Source organism: Pongo abelii, chromosome 8, assembly GCF_028885655.2.
Source record: "Pongo abelii isolate AG06213 chromosome 8, NHGRI_mPonAbe1-v2.0_pri, whole genome shotgun sequence".
Taxonomy (NCBI): domain Eukaryota; kingdom Metazoa; phylum Chordata; class Mammalia; order Primates; family Hominidae; genus Pongo; species Pongo abelii.
The window spans coordinates 22,789,901-22,809,117 of NC_071993.2; the positions used below are offsets into that span (position 1 = coordinate 22,789,901).

Here is a 19,217-nt window from a genome sequence, read left to right on the forward strand (position 1 = left end):
GAACCATGCTGTGGTGATCAGAGAAACGCAAGAAGAGACTTGGGAGCAAAAAAGCAAAAAAAAAAAAAAAAAAAAAAAAAAAAGGAAGACCAGACCAGCTGTTTCTCCTACTCAAAAGTTCATTCCAGCCATCCAGTTACACATTCAGCAAATACTTATTGTATATCTACTTTATGCCAGTCACTATGTTAGGTGTAGTTCTTTAACTCTTAGCTTTAGCTGACAATAGGTAAAAATGTTTTCTGGAAATGGAATTTTATATTCTTTATAGCACTGAAAATATATTTGAACCACTAACGAATTTTGTTTTACTAAGAAATTTCCAGCCATGCAGTGATTCATGCCTGTAATCCCAGCACTTTGGGAGGCTAACGTGGGAGGATGCTTGAGGCCAAGATTTCAGGACCAGTCCAGGCAATATTGCAAGACTCAGTCTCTACCAAAAAAAATAAAAATAAAAATAAAAATAAATAATAAATAAATAAAACCCAGCCAGGAGTGGTGGTGTGCCTATGGTCGCAGCTACTCAGCAGGCTGAGGCAGGAAGATTGCTTAAGCCCAGGAGTTTGAGGCTGCAGTGAGCTATCATAATGCCGCTGTACTCCAGCTTGGGCAACAAAACAAGACCTTAGGATTCTGTCTTAAAAAAAAAAAAAAAAAAAAAAGTCCATCTATATTTTTCATGGGCAGCTAAAAGGTAGCCAATGTAACTATTAATCAAAGAGAACTTACTTTATTGCTTTAAGAGAGCATAGCTCAGAACAGTCATCACTCATATGTGACATCTTTCTGGCCCTTCATTCTTATAATTTACATATCATTCATTCAATGTTGATTGGTACATTGACTAAAAATTGGGAACATTTGTATTCACGTAAGAGTGGAGATACTAGCAAGCAAATGAAATTCTTCTATCCTAGGTACCATTACATAATGAAGTATTACCTGATACTTTTGCTTTATCTCTTAGAACATTGTTGAGGAGAAGCTGGGCACGGCGGCTCACACCTGTAATCCCAGCACTTTGGGAGGCCGAGGTGGGCAGATCACGAGATCAGGAGTTCGAGACCAGCCTGACCAACATGGTGAAACCCCATCTCTACTAAAAATACAAAAATGAGCTGAGCGTGGTGTCGTGTGCCTGTAATCCCAGCTACTCGGGAGGCTGAGGCAGGAGAATCGCTTGAACCCGGGAGGTGGAGGTTACAGTGAGTGAGCCAAGACTGCGCTACTGCACTCCAGCCTGAGCAACAGAGTGAGACTCCGTCTCAAACAAACAAACAACACTGTTGAGGAGAAACAGTAAATAAGAAATATCAATAAACAAGCCATTGTAAGTAATGAAAAGACTCTCCTGAACAAGCAAAATGGTTCCCTTAAATGATCAGTGTAGTACAATTCTCCTGACACAGTGCATGAATGAGCCCTCACATCCACTCTACATAATGCTCAGAGAAGAGGGGCAATGGCAGGAGGTGCTGAAGCCTGACTAGTTGCTGGCTGTCATCCTTGAACAACACAGTGTTTCTCTGACATTTCCCAACTTGGAAGAAGGAAACTGATCCACAAAAAAATCACATAATTTATTGCACATTTTCTATTCCTTAAATACTTTGGAAACTGTGGCTAGTATTTCTCAACAACCATTAACAGGTAAACAGACACACTGTTGCCATTTCTTTGTCCCTGTGCTCCACGATGGCACAAGGAGCTCCTTTTCCTTTTTGTCTTTTCTTTCCTGTCTTTTCATCTTTTCGGCTCCTTCTCCTGTCTTTTCATCTTTTCGGCTCCTTTTCCTGTCTCTTCATCTCTTCCGAGCCTCAGTGGACAGCGCTTTTGAAGTGTCTGTCTCCACTGACAGCAGAGGCTCAAAAACTGTGGTCCCAGTAACAGTGCTTTCATTTCCCAAGTTTCTTCAGCTCAATAAGACCTTTGACCAACTTGCATTAAACAGCAAATAAAGTTAAGACTTCATCTAAAGTCATCAAAATGTCTTTCCTTCGTATGGAAACCAGTACCTACAGAAGTTGCTCACAGTGATGACCTATTGCTCCCAAAGGGACACGTAACAGCCCAAAGACTTCAAGGACCAGCCTTCATCAGAATTTGTAACCAATCTTTAAGCCTATCATCTCTCAGCTTTGTCTCACTGCTTGAAGAAAATAGCATTTAATGTAGATATGGCCAGATCAAGAGGGGCATTCTAAAAATCTGAATGTGGCACGACACAGTTATAGGTGGAGAGTCTTCATCTGCTACATCATCTCATCCAGCAGAGAGGAGCAAGGGCAAGAGACTAACCAGGGGGAATATCTGGCTCAGTGATGGGCTGATAAGGGAGACCTTTCATAGGCTCTTCCTGCTGATGAATTAGAGAACAAGAAGTAAAAGGTACATCTGCTTAACTGGGCAACTGCTATAGTCCAGGCACTGTTCTGGGTGCTGAGGATACAGTGCTGAACGAAAGAGAAAACATTCCTTTCCCTCATGGAGCTTCTTAGCAGAGGAGGAAGCCGTCCATTAAAAAACCAGAATGTTACTCAGTACTAAGTGCTACAGGGGAGAAAGGCTTAGTTCAGAGGGATGGCAAGAGCTGAATACTGGGAGATGCTGTTCTGCCTAAGAGGCTTACAACTATTTATTACCTGCTGGTAGGTTAGTCTGGCACAATCTGTGCCACCAATACTAGAAATAGGAGAAGAAAAAGCATGATTTTATTGCAAATTACTTTCCTTATATTTCTCTTTCCTGTTATACTTAGGGCATTATATTCATTTTTTAAGACCTATCATCTGTGAATTTCTTATCAAGATATTAAAGGAGGTTACCATGTACATGTTTTGCATGTGCATATTTGCATCACATGGCAAAGAAGGTATTGGGCCCAGATGGGGTTGAGAATTCCTACTGGGGTATGCTCATTCACTGGGTGCACTCTGGGCACCGATTCCACACCAGGCCCCACCCCTCCTAGAGACTGTATTATCATAGGGAATCAGACTGAGACTTAATGGGCACGCCAAATAATTAAACAGTGGCACTTTAAAAGTGTTTTAAAGTTAAGAAAGGAGGGGCTTATACACAGATAGGGCTAGGGCGACGGTCGGTTTAGTTATGAGGAGCCCCCAAGAGGGAGAGTAGGCTGCTGGAACAGGCTCTCAGGTTGCATTTTACACTGGGGCACAACTCCCTGCAGACAGTCACAAGGCAAGCACCCAGCAGCCACACATGGCTCGCGCTGCATGCGGGATCCTGCAGAATGATGAAACAGAATGAGCTCTGAGAGGATGAATGTGGAAGCTGAGTGATGGGTTCATGCGTATTCCCTCTACTTTTGAAATGTTTTAAGTTTCCCTCAATAAAAAGGTAAAAGAAAAAGTCCTCAAAACCACTTCCACTTGTCAGTTTCCTACAAACTATTCACTTAGCTTACTTAGTTCATGGCAAGCAGTAACACAGATCCTTCAAACCATCAGAATATGTTTCTAAGATGCAGCTAAAATATAATTTAGCATCTCAATCAGTCGGTAAGGTCCTAAAGTGGCCTTCTAGCTGAAGTTTAAATGAAAGTAACAATTCGGAGATTTGCTAAAAGGAGGCTGCGTGTGGTCTAAGGAAGAGTTGATGTAACAGGCCACTAAGGGCTCTTAAAAAGAATCTAAAAATATGAAAACACTCATCTGCTACTTTGGCTCCTCTAAATGAATAGCTGACCATTAATCACATTAACACAGATTTTACAGAGCAGACATCAGTTAAAGCTCCTGTACATTTTTCACTCCTTTTAAACCATGAGGAATGAATGATATAAAAATTATGTTCAATTTTAATTGCTGGACTTTTTAAAAACATATCTTTATTTCGTCACAATTGTCTTCTCAGTGTTACCTCTGCCAACCCCCTTTCAACAACAGAAATGAGACACCAGGGACCAGAGCAGAGCCAGGAGGGTTCCGCTTTCTCGGTGATCCCATTAGGTTCATACATCAGCAGATACAGCTCCACACGTGTGCTTGTCTTCATGTGGTCCCTGAATTCTTCTTAGCAGTGCATGATAAAAAGAACACACATTCATACACACACACTCTAAATACAAGACTGAGAATGAATACCGGCATACTTTTCTTAGTGGCTATTTCCCAAACCTTTCTGCATTTCTTTCCTTTGTCGTTCTATGGGAAAAAGTCTGTTTTACTTCCTTAAAGACAGTAAAAAATAAATAAATAAACAAATAAATAAAAATAAGCTGTTGAAAGAGCAACAGAATGTGAAGGCAACCCAGCTTTATGAAATGAGTTTGCTGTGATGAAAACTCTTCTCCAGCAGATTCCTATTCTTTTTTTCCTAGCCAGCTGACTAGAGTGCTCAAATTCTAATGTCAGACAAATCTTGGTACTTAGATTCTGAAGGAAGCTTCCCATTCTGCCCTAGGTAATGTATCCTGTAGGAATAAAGACACCAGAACAAAATAATAAATGTACACAGTTTTGCAGTCTTATTTGTGGCAAAACCCAAAAAACTGGAAATAGGTTATGTCTATCAATAGGAAATGGCTGAATACATTAAGGTCTACTTATACCTAGAGTATTAGACAGCTATGAAAAAGAATGTGTTCCCTACGTATTGTCCTTGAAGGATCTGCCTTTTTAAAAATACAGCAGAATGAGCTATAAAGTGTACAATAAATGAATAAAATAACATTTTAAAAAATTCTCTAAAATCTTTGTGACTTGTGTTAGGCAATGGTTTCTTGGATGTGACACCAACGGCAGAAGCAACAAAAGAGAGGAATTGGACTACATCAAAATTTACACCTAATGCTGCAAACAATACTATCAAAGTGAAAAGAAAACTAATAAAATGACAGAAAATATTTGCAAATCTGACAAGTGATTTTTACTCAAAATATATAAAGAACTCTTACAATTCAATAAAAAGACAACCTAATTAAAAAATGGGCAAAATATTGGAATAGTTATTTCTCCAGAAGATATAAAAATGGCCAATAAGCATATGAAAAAATACTCAATACCATTAGTCCTTTGGAACATGTGAATCAAAACCACAATGAGATACTACTCTTTCATACCTACTAGGATGGCCATAAGAAGAAGGACAGACAATATCGAGTATTGGCATGGATGCACTGAAATTAGAAACTTCATACATTGCTAGTAAGAATGTAAAATTATACAGTTGCTTTGGCAATTCCTCAGAAAATTAAACACAGAGGTACCATATAACCCAACAATTTCACTACTAGGTATGTACCCAGGAAAAATAAAAACATGGGTCCACACAAAAACTTCTACACAAATGTTCACAGCAGCATTATTCATAATAGCCAAAACATGGACACAATCGAAAGGTCCATTAATGGGTGAAAGGATAAACAAAATGTGGTCTATCCACACAATAGAATATGTCTTGACCCCCATAAAAAGGAATTAAGAATTGTTGCAAGGTACAACATGGATGAACCTTGGAAACCTTATGCCAAGTGAACAAAGCCAGTCACAAAAGCCCACATACAAATCTACAGAGACAGGAAGCAGATTAGTGGTTGCCTAGGGCTGGGGGTAGGGGTTGGGGAAAAATAAGGTTTGGGTTTCTTTTAGAGAGGATGAAAATGTTCTAAGATTAGATTGAGAATGGTTATACAACCCCTATAATTAAATAGTATATAAAAATATATACATTTTAGTAAATATACTAAAAAGCAATGAATTGCATATTCTAAACGGTATTTGAATTGTACACTTTACATCATATGTGAATTATATCTCAATAAAGCTGTCTTAAAAAAGGATTCCTTTAAAAAAAAAAAAAAGACTCTAGCAAACCTAGAAACAGAAAATGAAGACCACGCACTACTTTTGAATTATGTGGATTTTTAAATCCACTTAAATGGGCTGCTGTGGTAATTAAAAATTATGTTTTTGAAATATGCTTAATTGTTTATTACACGAATAAAGCAGAGTACAAAACTATAAATAAATTTTATAAAACAAGAATATATTTTTAAAGAAAAGGCTGGTACTAATCATGATTATCTTTAGATGGCAGAATTATGAGTAATTTAAATATTGTGCTTTAGAATTTTCTATCCTTTTCTAAATCTTCTCCAATAAGCATGTATTGTTTTTATAATCATAAAAACACCATTTAGTGTCTTAGATGAGCCACATGTACCAGGAACTCAAGTGGCAGAAGGATTTAGCTACATTCTTTACTAACATCCTGGATGAGAGGATATTTTCTCTCTGTCATGAATGACAATAAAAAGGCTAGCATACATCCCTAGTCCTTTTTAGTTAAGTAACACTGCGTAAAAAACACCCCAAAACTTCATGGCTTAAAACCACTGCCATTTTATTGGCTCATAATGACATGGGTCAAGAACTCAAGGAGGCTCAACATTGTGTTCCTGCGACAGCACAGCGAGGGCTGGTGATCCAAGGTGATCCTATACATGTATTGAGATCTTGGTGATGTTGTTGAAAGAGTGAAGGACATGCCATCCCAAAATATGCCGGATTTTTATATTGATTAATGTGAGCTGAAAACACTGAAAAAGTTGTAGATTCCAACTTGACCCCAACAAGCCAGGTGACCTGGCTCTTCCTGCATGTAGCAAGCCACAAAGATTCCTTTGGGAGGGGTCCCTCACCTATTCGGGCGAGAAAATAGCCCTTATCCCAGAGACTGGAGTTTGGAAGCTGCAACTGACCTGAATAAGGAAATTTCTGGAAGTAGCCCTTATCTTCTACCTGTTTTATACTCCCCATGTATCCTCCCAGTGACTCCCCTAGAAATGTACTGCCCCAGATTTTGTCTTGTCATTTCTTCTCAAATGTATTGTTCTCAGCATAAAAGTGTCTTGCTTTGGCCACTTCCTTCAGATTTCACTCTTAAATATTCCCAGGTACATGTAACACTAAGAAAATTTGTATACCTTTCTCTTGTTAATCTGCCTGATGTCAACTTGACTTCTAGATCCAGCTGAAGAGCCCACTAAGAGCTAAAGGGGGGTTAGAGGGGACTTCTGTCTCCCCTACACTGTCAGCTAGGCCTTTTGGGCCACCTGGCTTCTCAAGACCTGGCTTCTCAGCCAGGCACAGTGGCTTATGCCTGTAATCCCATCACCTTGAGAGGCCCAGGTAGGAGGACTGTTTAAGTTCAGGAGTTTGAGACCAGCCTTGGCAACATAGTGAGACCTTGTCTCTTCAAAAAATTTTAAAAATTAGCCAGGTGTGGTGGCATGCACCTGTGGTCCCACGTACTCAAGAGGCTGAGGTAGGAGGATGCCTTGAGCCTGGGGGATAGAGGCTGCATTGAGCCATGATGGCGCCACTGTACTCTGGCCTGTGTGACAGAGCAAGACCCTATTTCTAAAAAAAAATAAAATAAATAAAATAAAATTAAATTAAAAAATAAAATGCAGGAAAAGAGGTGAAAACTCCTAATTTCAGCTACTAGCAATATTTTACTGTAGCAGGAACTGACAAACTTTCCCTGTAAAGGGTTACACAGTAAATAATTCTAGGCTTTGCAGCCACACAGTCTCTGTCACAATGACTCACCTCTGCTGTCTGTGCAGCTATAAACTGGCAAACAAATGAGTGTGGCTGTGTTCCAATCAAACTTATCTACGGACACTGAAATTTGAATTTCACAGAATTTTCACGTTATGAAATACTTTTTTAAAAAACCATTTTTTTTTTGTACATACATAAAAACTATCCTTAGTTCGTGGCAACACAAAAACAAGCAGCGGGCCAGATCTGGCCCACAAGCCATAGTCTGCCAACTCCTGTGCTATAGTTAATTCAAGATATAAAAATGCCCAAAGAGGAGTACTCTGTTGCATACCTTATCCACAAATCCACACACCATCCCTGTGTAGAGACCACACAACCCTTAGCTACTGAATTTTTCACTGTCCTCAAACTGTTCTACTTAAGAGCCAAAGTTACTTTTCATTAAACTTTTCTCAGTACTTCAACTACTGTTGCTTTTTAACCTAGCAACTGTGGGGCCTACTCATTTCCTCTGCCAGGAGGCAATCGTAGCCCTCAAACCTCAAGTATGCACACCTTGCCTTTATTTTCTAGAAAAGGCCAGCAATCTAAAAATCAGGAAACAATCCTGTTCTGATCATGCTATTACTAATATAGTGTTTTATTTTACTGATAAAACAAAGTATTGGTGACTAACAAATTATTGGATAGTAACAGTGTCCATGAACCTAAAAAAAAGTGCCATCAACTTGACACTTGAGAGTTTAGCTAACAAAGTACACAAAGAACAAACCACATGGTTGGTGCTTGGTGGTGGCGGTGGCAGAAGGAGGAACCTGTTGACAAGCACATCACAGGCCCTCCAAAACCTCAGAGTATCTGTTCTTCCATTAAACCTGCCTCACTTGTGAATTCCTCCAGACTGAGCCAGTCTGAACTTGGCTCCTAGACTCTCTATTCAGGGAGGGAGAACTAGAACCCGAGGTTAGTCAGGTTCACACACCACATTAACCCTTGCTGGGAACACTTGGTAATCGCAACAGGATCTGAAGAGACACAGATGGTCCAGTCATCTTTACATATGCATCATTTGCGTCTGAAAATCCTGGCACTACCCATGACCTTGGGAATGAACAATGTGCAGTCATCTACCATGTCACCTGCCATCTTCTTTACAAGACTGATCTTTCGGATTCTTCTTTATTTTTGCGTAGCTGAGGCCACTTCTGAAGCCAAAAAAAAAAAAAGAAAAACAACAACAACAAAAAAACAGCTGATACATGATACTACAGTATAAATAAAAATGAAGAAACTTTATGTTGGATCAAGTTGATAAATTACTGTTCAACCAGCAGCCTCTAGCAAGGGCAGCTATCTGAGCTGAAGACAACTGGACTGCTCTCTGACTCAACTCTTCCGAGTTCTGCTCATACCACCGAGTCAAGGCTTTTCTTAAAGACTTTAACAGTATTTGCATTTGCTGTTTTTCACAGTGATCCTAAGTCTTCCACGCTGTGGTGCAGACCCCAAGTTTTCGCAACCCAGAGGTGGGACAAGCGCAAGGGGACCCGAGTCAGAGCCAGGTTTGATCCTGACTGCAGAGCTGACAGTGTGGGCTTAGCCGAGTCCCTCACTCTGATCTGTCTGCTCATCTGTCAAATGTGAATAATGACTTGTCCCCACCCTTCTCAGTGCTGGGTACAGGTCAGGTGAGATGACAAAGGTGAAACTGCTTTGTCGACTGTTGAAAACAAGTTATTTTCTTCTTCCATTAACTTTCCCCCTCAAGCAGCAACTGCTTTCTTCTGTTCCGTTCTGCAGGGTTTGATAAAGAAGTCTGTTGAGCCTGTGTTTATTATGGTTTTTAATCACAGCTTCATCTTTCGAGACTGAAGCGTCCCTCCTGACTGTAATTTCTTCTCATGGTTTGGTACCTCTTTCAGTCGCCCCTCCCTTAGCCTTTCCCAGTCTCTCTTGTAGCTTTCCTACCAAGCAGTTCACACACGCACACACACACGCACACACACCACACACAATTCAAAGTGTGTCAGATCTTGAAATGTTTTCTTTATCTCTCTCCTGGAATCGCCCAGTACTTCCTTGCCTGGAACGTTCCTGGCTACAATAAGCACCACATCGGCCAAATACCCATTAGAAACTGAATGATTCCTATCTGAAATACTCACAAAAAGCCTGGAGCCCGTTACTTTGTGTGTATAATGTGTCTTTCCCCCTCCCCCCTTAAATGCATTACCTCACATTTGTGTGTATTACAATTTAGTATGCCAACTTCCCCACTCGCAGTTTCAGGCCTGTGGCAAGCCATCTTTCAGTTTATTTTTCCCACTGGCTTGCTGTTTTATGACTTAAAAATACTTGAGAGCAAAATGTAAATTTAGGCAATCTCAAAGACATTACTGATTGGGTCATTTTAATTAAAAAGCAGCATTAGTATCTGTGGTACTAACAGTTAATACTAGGTACGCTTTGTCTGAATCCCTTATTTTTTCTTTGATTGCCACTGCCTCCACTTCTTTTGCCAAAGAAAGTTGTTTAAAAAACTTTTAAGCTTATATTCCTTCTGCCAAAAGCTAACACACAATGTGTTTTACCATTATTCTTCGTAATGCGCTTGTTTCATTATACTGTTTCTTATACATATATGTTCGTAATTTTTAAAAACATACCTATTGGCTTTCCTTGCCCTCTTAAAAATATTCCCTACCTCAAACAAAACACTCTATTACTGAAACATAATTTGTCTATCAGAAAACCTGACACACCCTCCAATGTCCAGTATCAGCTCAAGCTCCCTGGCATCAAAACGATCCCTGGTCTATAGGATGCCACCCACTAAAAATCTTTCCAATGTCTCAGGCATATGGCAAAGTGGCCCTTTGTAAATTACCCCGGAGTTCCTTGAATACTTCTGTGAAAATGCACAGCCAATGACTGTTGCTTCCCAGCATGTCACCGCCCTGCTGCCAGGTCATCTGAAGTTGTGCTTTTGGTGGGTCCTTATAGCACTGCTTATGGACATATTGTCCACAGCTGTCCCTGATACACAGCTGCTTCACTTTTGTGTTCTTGGCCATTTCGGCAAGTGTCCAGCTAGTAAAACAGGGGGCTAGTAAGGGTTATTTTTACACCTGTGGAACCCGTGCAATAACAGAAACCGCATTACTGGTGACACTCTTGTCATTTAATTTCAACCACAGTAGATCTGCCATGTATATATTTTTTCAAGAAGTCTAATGTTTACATATTCAATAGCACTTTGATTCTGAAAATGGTTCTGCTTGAATTGGAGAGTATTTAAAGTTATGAGATAAAAAGTACTACTTATAATTACACAGCATAAGAGATTATATCCAGATAATTTTTAAAAGGAGTTTAACAGTCCCAGTGTATACTCTTCAACTGATTTTATTAAACAATGTTTTTGATATCTAGCATCAAGTCATACTATTAATGAACCATAATACTAATAAATTTCAGAAGAAAGGCGAATCATTAAGAAAATTTTCCTTGTGAAATTTTGGTCATGACAGAATCAAAATCTCAGGGTTAAGAAAGTGAAAAGGGTTGGGCATGGTGGCTTGCACCTGTGATCCCAGCTCTTTGGGAGGCTGAGGCAGGAGGATCACTTGATGCCCGGAGTTCAAGACAGACCTGATCAACAAAGTGACACCTCATCTCTACAACAAACAAACAAACAAAAACAACTTTAAAAATTTGCTGGGCATGGTAGCATGTGCCTTTAGTCTCAGCTACCCAGGGGGGCTGAGGCTGATGCAAGAGGATCCCTTGAGCCCAGGAGATTGAGGCTGTGGTAAGCTATGATCCCACCACTGCATTCTAGCCTGGGTGACAGATACTGTCTCAGAAAAAAAGAGACAACAGAAGAGAAGAAGTGGGGGTGGGGGCGGGGGGGGGAAGGGAGAAAGAGAAAAGTTACCTAGTCCTATCACTCGGCTGGTGCCATGCCCCTCAAGCAATGGTAGGCCATGAGGTCAGCAGACAACACCTCCAGTCATTCACACTGGTGACTGCAATACTCAGTTATCTATTTTGTTGCTTGCAATTTAATAACAATTATAGCTCTCTAATTTACTTGTTATATATAAATGTGAGTAGATTCAATGCCATGCCATCCTTTCCCTCTCATTCCAATATTCGCCTTAAGTGAGGCAGGGATGGAGTAATAGTGGGCGTGCCAAGATTGCTGCAAACTTCCGACAGTGCCCATGGGAGTCTGCTGTGCTTGTGAGTGTTTATCCATCCTGTCTATCACTGTGGAAAACAACTTGGAAACATGCTGAACCGGCACATTTCGGATAATTTCAGGAACAGGAAACTCATTATTCCCAAAGGCAGTTGGCTAAATCCTTGGACAACTTGAACTCCTAGATAGTTGTTCTTCTCTCCTGAAGGAAATCTAATCTCCCAATAGATTCCACAAATTACGTCTTAACTAAACCCCACAAATCATTTGAGAGAGGTGACTTTAAACCCCTAGATTCCTTTCAGGGTTCTGAAAAGTGACATCAGTAGGCATCAAAAAGACTTTTCTTCCTGTTAGTTATACTAGGTTGAGAAGTCACTCAATAATTGAAGAAAGCAAGCTCTATTTTCTTCTTATCGGATTTTTATTTTTTAATTAAGTGATGGGGTTTTACTCTGTTGCCCAAGCTGGAGTGCAGTGTTACAATCAAAGCTCACTGCAGCCTTGAAGTCCTGGGCTTAAGTTCCACCTCAGCTTCCTGAGTACTGGGACCCCAGGCATACACCAACTAATTATTTAAAAAAATTATTTTTAGTAGAAACGAGGTCTTGCTTTGTTGCCCAGGCTGGTCTCAAACTCCTGGCTTCTAGCAATCCTCCCACCTTCGTCTCCCAAAGGAATGAGATTACAGGTGTGAGCCACCGTGCCCAGCCTCTATTTTTTTTCTTTAATCTAGGAATAAAGTAGAGTATGGTACAAAGTAGGTAACATTTCAACATTTTAAATTTCTCATGTTGACACAGCTAAATTAGACCATTTGAATTTTTCATGTCTGGAGACGCCAGAAGCGCATTTAGGGCCATCTGTTATGAGAGGTATTCCGCAGACGAAGAACGCGCACATTCTGTCTCCTGCTCCACAGGTACTTAGCACATACATGCTCACTCGTAATAGCAAATGAGACCTTATTTGTTTTACTGGATTAAGTTCTTATACATTAAATGTGATATTCTGATATGCTCATGATGCAGCATGCTATGTGACACTATACTAATCTGCAATTCAAGTAGGCAAGAATAAGTTAGATTAAAAAAAAAAGAAGGATGAAGGAAATGTTGACCTCAGATGAAAGAGAAACCCTTCCTGAGACCCTGCCATTTGCCACAACATGAAGAGACCTGGAGGACATTATGCTAAGTGAAATACGCCAGGCACAGAGAGAAAAATGTTGCATGATTTTATATGTGGACTCTTTTTAAAAAGGTCAGGTATGCATTTAATCAAACAATGGTTATCAGAGCTGAGGTGGAGGGAGGACCAAATGAAGAGATGGAGGTCAAAAGATACAAAATAGCAGATAAAGAGGATGAACAAGTTTAGAGGTCTAATGTAGACCTCATGTATTAACATGAGGCCTAGAGTTCATAAAACTGTATTGGGGATTTTTGTTAAGTAGGTTTCAGTTACTTGTTACAAACGCAGACACACACACACACATACATACACATGTAAACACACACACAAATTAACTATCATCATCCTTCGAGATCAGTGGACAACCGGTTGCAGGAATCCCTCAGGACACCAAAATCCCCAATGATCAAGTCCCTGATATAAAATGACGCAGCTTTGCATATATTCTGCACACATCCTCCTGGATACTCTAAATCATTTCTGTAATCCCAAATATAATGTAAATGCTATGTGAATAGTTATACTGCATTTTTTAAAAATCTGTATTATTCTCATTGTTATATTATTATTTGTTTTTCTCCCAAGTAATTTCGATCTGTGGTTGGTGGGATCTGCAAATGTGGAACATGCAGATACACAGGGCCTACTTTGTGCGAGATCATTGATAGATGAATTTGCTTCACTACAGTCACTACTATCTCTGTGAATCCCACAGCATCATGTTGTAAACCTCAAATATATAGAATAAAATTAATTTTAGAAAAAGAAATAGGGGAAAAAATGAAGAGAAAGTACACCATAGTTCAGATCTTCACACAGACAGGAGACCCCATAGCATGAACTGAAACATCTCACCTGAAAATGTATTCAGTTCACATTTTATTAGAGACGAGTAAAGGGCCCACCAAAGTGACAATAATCTGAAACTTTTTAAAGAAGAAAATTTTCTGAATACAGTAAGAAAGCAACAGGAAAAAAAAGAAAACTGGTAACACTGAGTAACTTATGAGTAGAGGACAGGATTCTATACAGACTCAAGATGAAGGACTATAGCTAATAAACCTGTGCACATTCTCAGGTGTACGGCACAAAGTTAAGAACCATTTACAGAATTTCCTTATGTGGTTCTTTGATAGTAGTGATAGTATCAGGTGGGAAAACCATAGAGTATCTAAAAGCATGAAATACTGATTGACTGATTAAGACAGGGTCTTCCTCTGTCGCCCAGGATGCAGTACACTGACACCATCTTGGCTCACTGCAGCCTTGACCTCCTGGGCTCAAGTGATCCTCCCACCTCAGCCTCCCGAGTAGCTGAGACTACAGGCACTCACCAATATGCCTGGTTAATTTTTTTATTTTTCACCGAGACGGGGTCCTGCTATGTTGCCTAGGCTGGTCTTGAACTCCTGGGCTAAAGTGATCCTCCTACCTCAGACTCCCAAAGTGCTGAGATTATAGGCATGAGCCACCGTGCCCAGCTAAAATGTTTTACTCACAGAAGTTGTGACATTTCAACAATATTAGGTCTTCAGTTCATAATATTTTTTATCTGGTACAATTAGTGGTTTATTATTAGACTGGATAATGGGGTGTTCCTATTACCATTAAGTTCCTTACATATATGCACACCCAGAGCCAAGGGTAAAAGGAAAGGTCTGGGCTTGTTATAATTTATCACACGTCTCAAATAATTGGCTATCATCAAGAATTAGATTCATGCAAGGAATCACTTAAAGATTCGTCTGTCACATTAAAAACACTAACCTATCTTTTTCTTCTTCCTTAGCAGATTTTTCTTCGAGGAGCACAAGGGTAGGTCTGGTGGAACCCTTCAGGAGCTAGGGTGTCGGAGGTGGGGGACTAGCCCTGGTCCCCCTGTCCTTCCTCTCCTCACTCCCCAAGCTGCCCCTCACCCCCTCTCTTCTCCTTGGGAGCAATCCCCCATCTCCATGCTTGTGACACACACTGAGCTTACTCCTGAGCACTCAGTTAATAAAGGCCTGTACATTGAAAAATATTTTTAAAAAACAACAACAAAAAAAACACTGCTCTGCTATGTCATTAATCACCTAGATGAAGCCCACACAACAGGTCCTCCACATTTGCAGGTTCCGCATCCGATGGAAAATTTAACTAGGCCTACAATGGTTGCAGCTATACTGAACATGTACAGACTTTTTTTCGTGCCATTATTCCCTAAACAATACAGTATGGCAACTATGTACATAGCACTTACACTGTATTAAGTACTATAATCTAGAGACAGAATTTAAAGCATGCAGGAGGATGTGCACAGTTATAAATGCAAACATCATGCCATTTTATATCAGGGACTTGAGCATCTTCAGGATTTTGGTATGGGGAGTGGTCCTGAAACCAATCCCTCACAGATACTGAGGGATGACTGTACACAGATTTCAAGGTGCATGACAGTAAAGGAATGAATGGCTTCAATTTGGAATTGTAAATAATGCATACAGGTATTACTGCAAAGAAAGTGGAAGCATATGAGAACAACCAACCATAGCATAATCACTGCAAACTGACGGTTGTTGCCCTAACACCTTGCGATGTCTTTACTAACTGCTCAAGTTTTTCTTTAGCAACATTTTCATGTCACAAAAGACTGATGCACAAAAGCAGGGTCCCTGTAAGGACATCACTGAATAAGGCTGGAATGTACTTACTCTTTCCAAACACTTGAGCCCTGCAGGGGAGAAAAAAAAAAATCCTTATTGAGCCCTGCAGGGGGAAAAAAAAATCCTTATAACTGCTTGGACAAAGACATTTTATTATAATTAAGTATTTCTCAAAACTTAAATTACTCTTGACTTTATTCACACTACAGCAGCAGCATTGTAACAATAATAAATAACAGCAAACAGGGCCAGGCACGGTTCTAAGGGTTTAATGTATATTAACTCATTTAAACCTCAAAAATACCCTATTTTGGAATAGAGGTTGGGGGAATCCCAAAATCTAGGTGCTAATACTACCCATGTTGTATAAATAATAAAACTGAGGTACAGAGAGATTAATTCACTTGCCCAAGGTCACACAGCTAATTAAGTGCTGAGTCCAGCCAGTAGGCTCCTAAATCTGAACTCAGGCACTATGCTACGCTCTGTAAGTTAATACAGCATCGGGACATATTTAAATCATTAGGGTTCCCCCTACTTGGAAATCATGAACTCCACTAATTTATTTTAAGATTATTTGCCATCTTAATGTGTTTTCCACAAGCTGAAATACTAAATAAAATTTTGAAAGGTTTTTACATCTCCTCTTGTGGAAGAGAGTGACAAAAACCCAACATATCTCCTCTTTCAAGAGGATTTTTCTTCAAAGAGCACAAATACCAAAGAAGGGGAGGAAAAATCCTAAGATTCACTGAGTGCACGTGGACTGACACTTGGGTCGTCCTTACCTCATTCTGTCCTCTTAATAGCATAGCAAGAAATAACCGTTTTACAGAGGAGAAAACTGAGCTTGAGATAAGTAATCATGCAAGGCAAATGGGAGGGCTAGAATCTGAAATAGTCTGGCCCCAAGGCTAGCCCTTTAATTATTATGCAATGCTGCATTGATTGCAAAATCACCATATGTATTTCCTCTAAACAAGAAAAAAATTAACAAACGGATTCAATACAAACACAAGAGCAGTGGGGCATCAATTGGCTGTGGGCACCTGAGCAAACATTTCTACCACCTCCCTGTGCTGGCACTTGCTCCAGGGTAGAAAAAAGGATTTGGTCCCCCATGTAACACCCTAAGGGAGACAGAAGAGGTGGTGGTATCCCGATTTTACAAATAAGAAAACTGAATGGTTTTGGTAAAGTCTTAAGAAATGCCTGAGGTTCAGACGGTGTGTGCCAAATGGAAGCAACGGCATGCATGAACCACTGCAGCCTATTTTACACAAATGCAATTCAGGATGGCATCTGCGATTCAGAACAGCCCAGAGCTCGTCCCCTGAATAGTTCAGGCCTGCCCTCCTTTGTCCTTGTCATCCTTCCTCCTGGGAACCTGCATTATCTTCCAGCTCTGTAGTTAAAAGGCCTGAAATGCTCATCCATACACCGGCCCTCTTTTCTTCAGACCTATACATGACAGAGCCCTATGTTTATTCTGACTCTTGCCCCTTCTCCTCCTCCCAGGATGCTCGATTGCCGCCCCAGTACATTTCCTTCCACTGCATATGCATCTTTATACCAGAGGAGACTTGTTTTTGCTTTTGTTTTCCAGAAGTTCTTATAAAGCTTTTTCAAATTTTATTCCTTACTTTTTATCATAAAATATAAGTCCTCACATGATCATCTGTGTAAAATAGAAATACTTTAACATTTAAAATTCATTTCTGTATGTATGCCCCACCTGATTCCACAGTGAGGTGGCTTTCCCATTGTGTCATCTGCTATGTTTCCAGGCATAAGCTCCTGACTACAAGGGAAACCCTGCTCCCAGCATAAAACTTGACCCATGAAGGTGTGAGTAAACAGCTCTCAGGAGCACACCTCAAACAACACAACTCTAACTTCCCAAAAATAAGCCTTCTTAAAAATATGTTTCTCATAGTTACTCAATAGGAAGAGCTGCTGGAAATAGAACAATAGCTGAGATTCTAAATTCCTTGTCATTGTCAGTCTGGACCGTGCAATAGAAAACCATCTTATAAACTAGCAGTCCCCAACCTTTCAGGCACCAGGGACTGGTTTCGTGGAAGACAATTTTTCCAGGGACTGGGGTGGTGTGGGGATGGTTTTGGGATGATTCAAGACCATTACCCTTATTGTGCACTTAATTTCTATTATTACGTTGTAATATATAATGAGATAATTATATAACTCAATAATATATAGAATCAGTGGGAGCCCTGAGCTTGTTTTCCTGCAACTAGATGGTCCCATCTGGGGGTGATGGGAGACAGTGACAGATCATCAGGTATTAGATTTTCATAAGGAGTGAGTAACCTAGATCGCTCACATGTACAGTTCACAATAGGGTTTGTGCTCCTATGAGAATCTAATGCTGTCACTGATCTGACAGGAAGCAGAGCTCAGGGGGTAATGTGAGCAATGGGGAGCAGCCGTAAATACAGACGAAGCTTTGATCCTTTGCCCGCTGCTCACCTCCTGCTGTGTGGCCCAGTTCCTAACAGGCCATGGACCACTACTGGTCCATCTGTGGAGCAGGGGTTGGGGATCCATCTTAGACAACAGAAAATTGTCTAAAATCCACACTAGATTATTTGAGAACTAGGACAGGGTGGGATGTGATTCTAAATAAACATATTACAGAAGCTGCATCTAGATTCTTCCGTGAAAGGGGTAGGCACTTGGTGTGTCTTTTCCTAGACATTGTCTTTTCTGCTCTGTAGCTTAGAATTTGGGGCTTCAATAGAGTACTACCATCACATGTTTTCTCAGAAATATCCAGGCCCCACTTATGGCCTTCCCTTAGAGATGGAACAGCCCTTCATACAAGACCACAAGTGAGGTTCTCATTTGACCCAATGGTACAAGGTCTTTACTACCTACATACCAAGGTAACTATGGTATAGGAATCTTCTTTCAGTCAACAATGCAGAAAACATGTCCTTTAGGCACTCAATAGTGATCTCAATTTTTCACCGAGCTGGACTGGAAAATATTCTTGAAGGAATCATTTATTCAAGACTGATCTCTGTTTACAGCCAGGCTGGGAGAAAGCCGTACCTCTGGGCTGCCTCACTCTGATATCTGGTGTGTGTCGCATTTTGCCTTGGCTTTCATGGGACTCAATAACAAATAGTTCTGCATATCCATTAATTTTAGTCCTGTTTTAATCGATTGGGGTCATAAGTTTTCCTTAGAATCAGGGAGTGAAAATAAACCAGTATCTGTCCTCCCATTAGACAAGGATAGTTAGATCAGACTTGTCATGGTTGCTAAGAAATTCAGACCTAAGTTTCAAGTTCCAATGTCAGTTTCCTTAACCAGGACTGTGAAAAATTTTATGGTAAATGTGTTTTTCTCTCCCCATCTTTACAACTTGATTTTTTGTTTTAGCTGATTGCATTTTGCTTTATTTTACCTATGCATTCTTTGTTAACACTTTTAAGGCTTTTGGAGAGTAATACATACAAGGATTTCACCACCATCACTAAAAACAGTCCAAGAGTGATTCTACATGGCATCTTGATTCACTTAGAAGGCAACTTCTCAGGAAATGAGAATCTATTTATGAGTATTCTTCATGTTTCAGTAATAGCTAGACAAAGCATGTGTCTACAAGAA

General features: G+C 40.1%; 1 protein-coding gene across 4 annotated transcripts in view; it reads right to left on the reverse strand.

Annotated features, from left to right (window-relative positions):
- The window catches only part of PIP4K2A (phosphatidylinositol-5-phosphate 4-kinase type 2 alpha), a 179,438-nt gene that overhangs the window by 139,193 nt on the left and 21,028 nt on the right, over positions 1 to 19,217 (reverse strand). The window contains exon 1 of one of the 4 annotated variants that reach the window (XM_054522053.2): positions 15,630 to 15,649. The exons of the other annotated variants lie outside the window; for them this stretch is intronic. The gene's annotated coding sequence lies outside the window, so the exon portion shown is untranslated. Of the gene's footprint in view, positions 1 to 15,629; positions 15,650 to 19,217 lie in introns of those variants that run through there. 4 annotated transcript variants of the gene reach the window in all.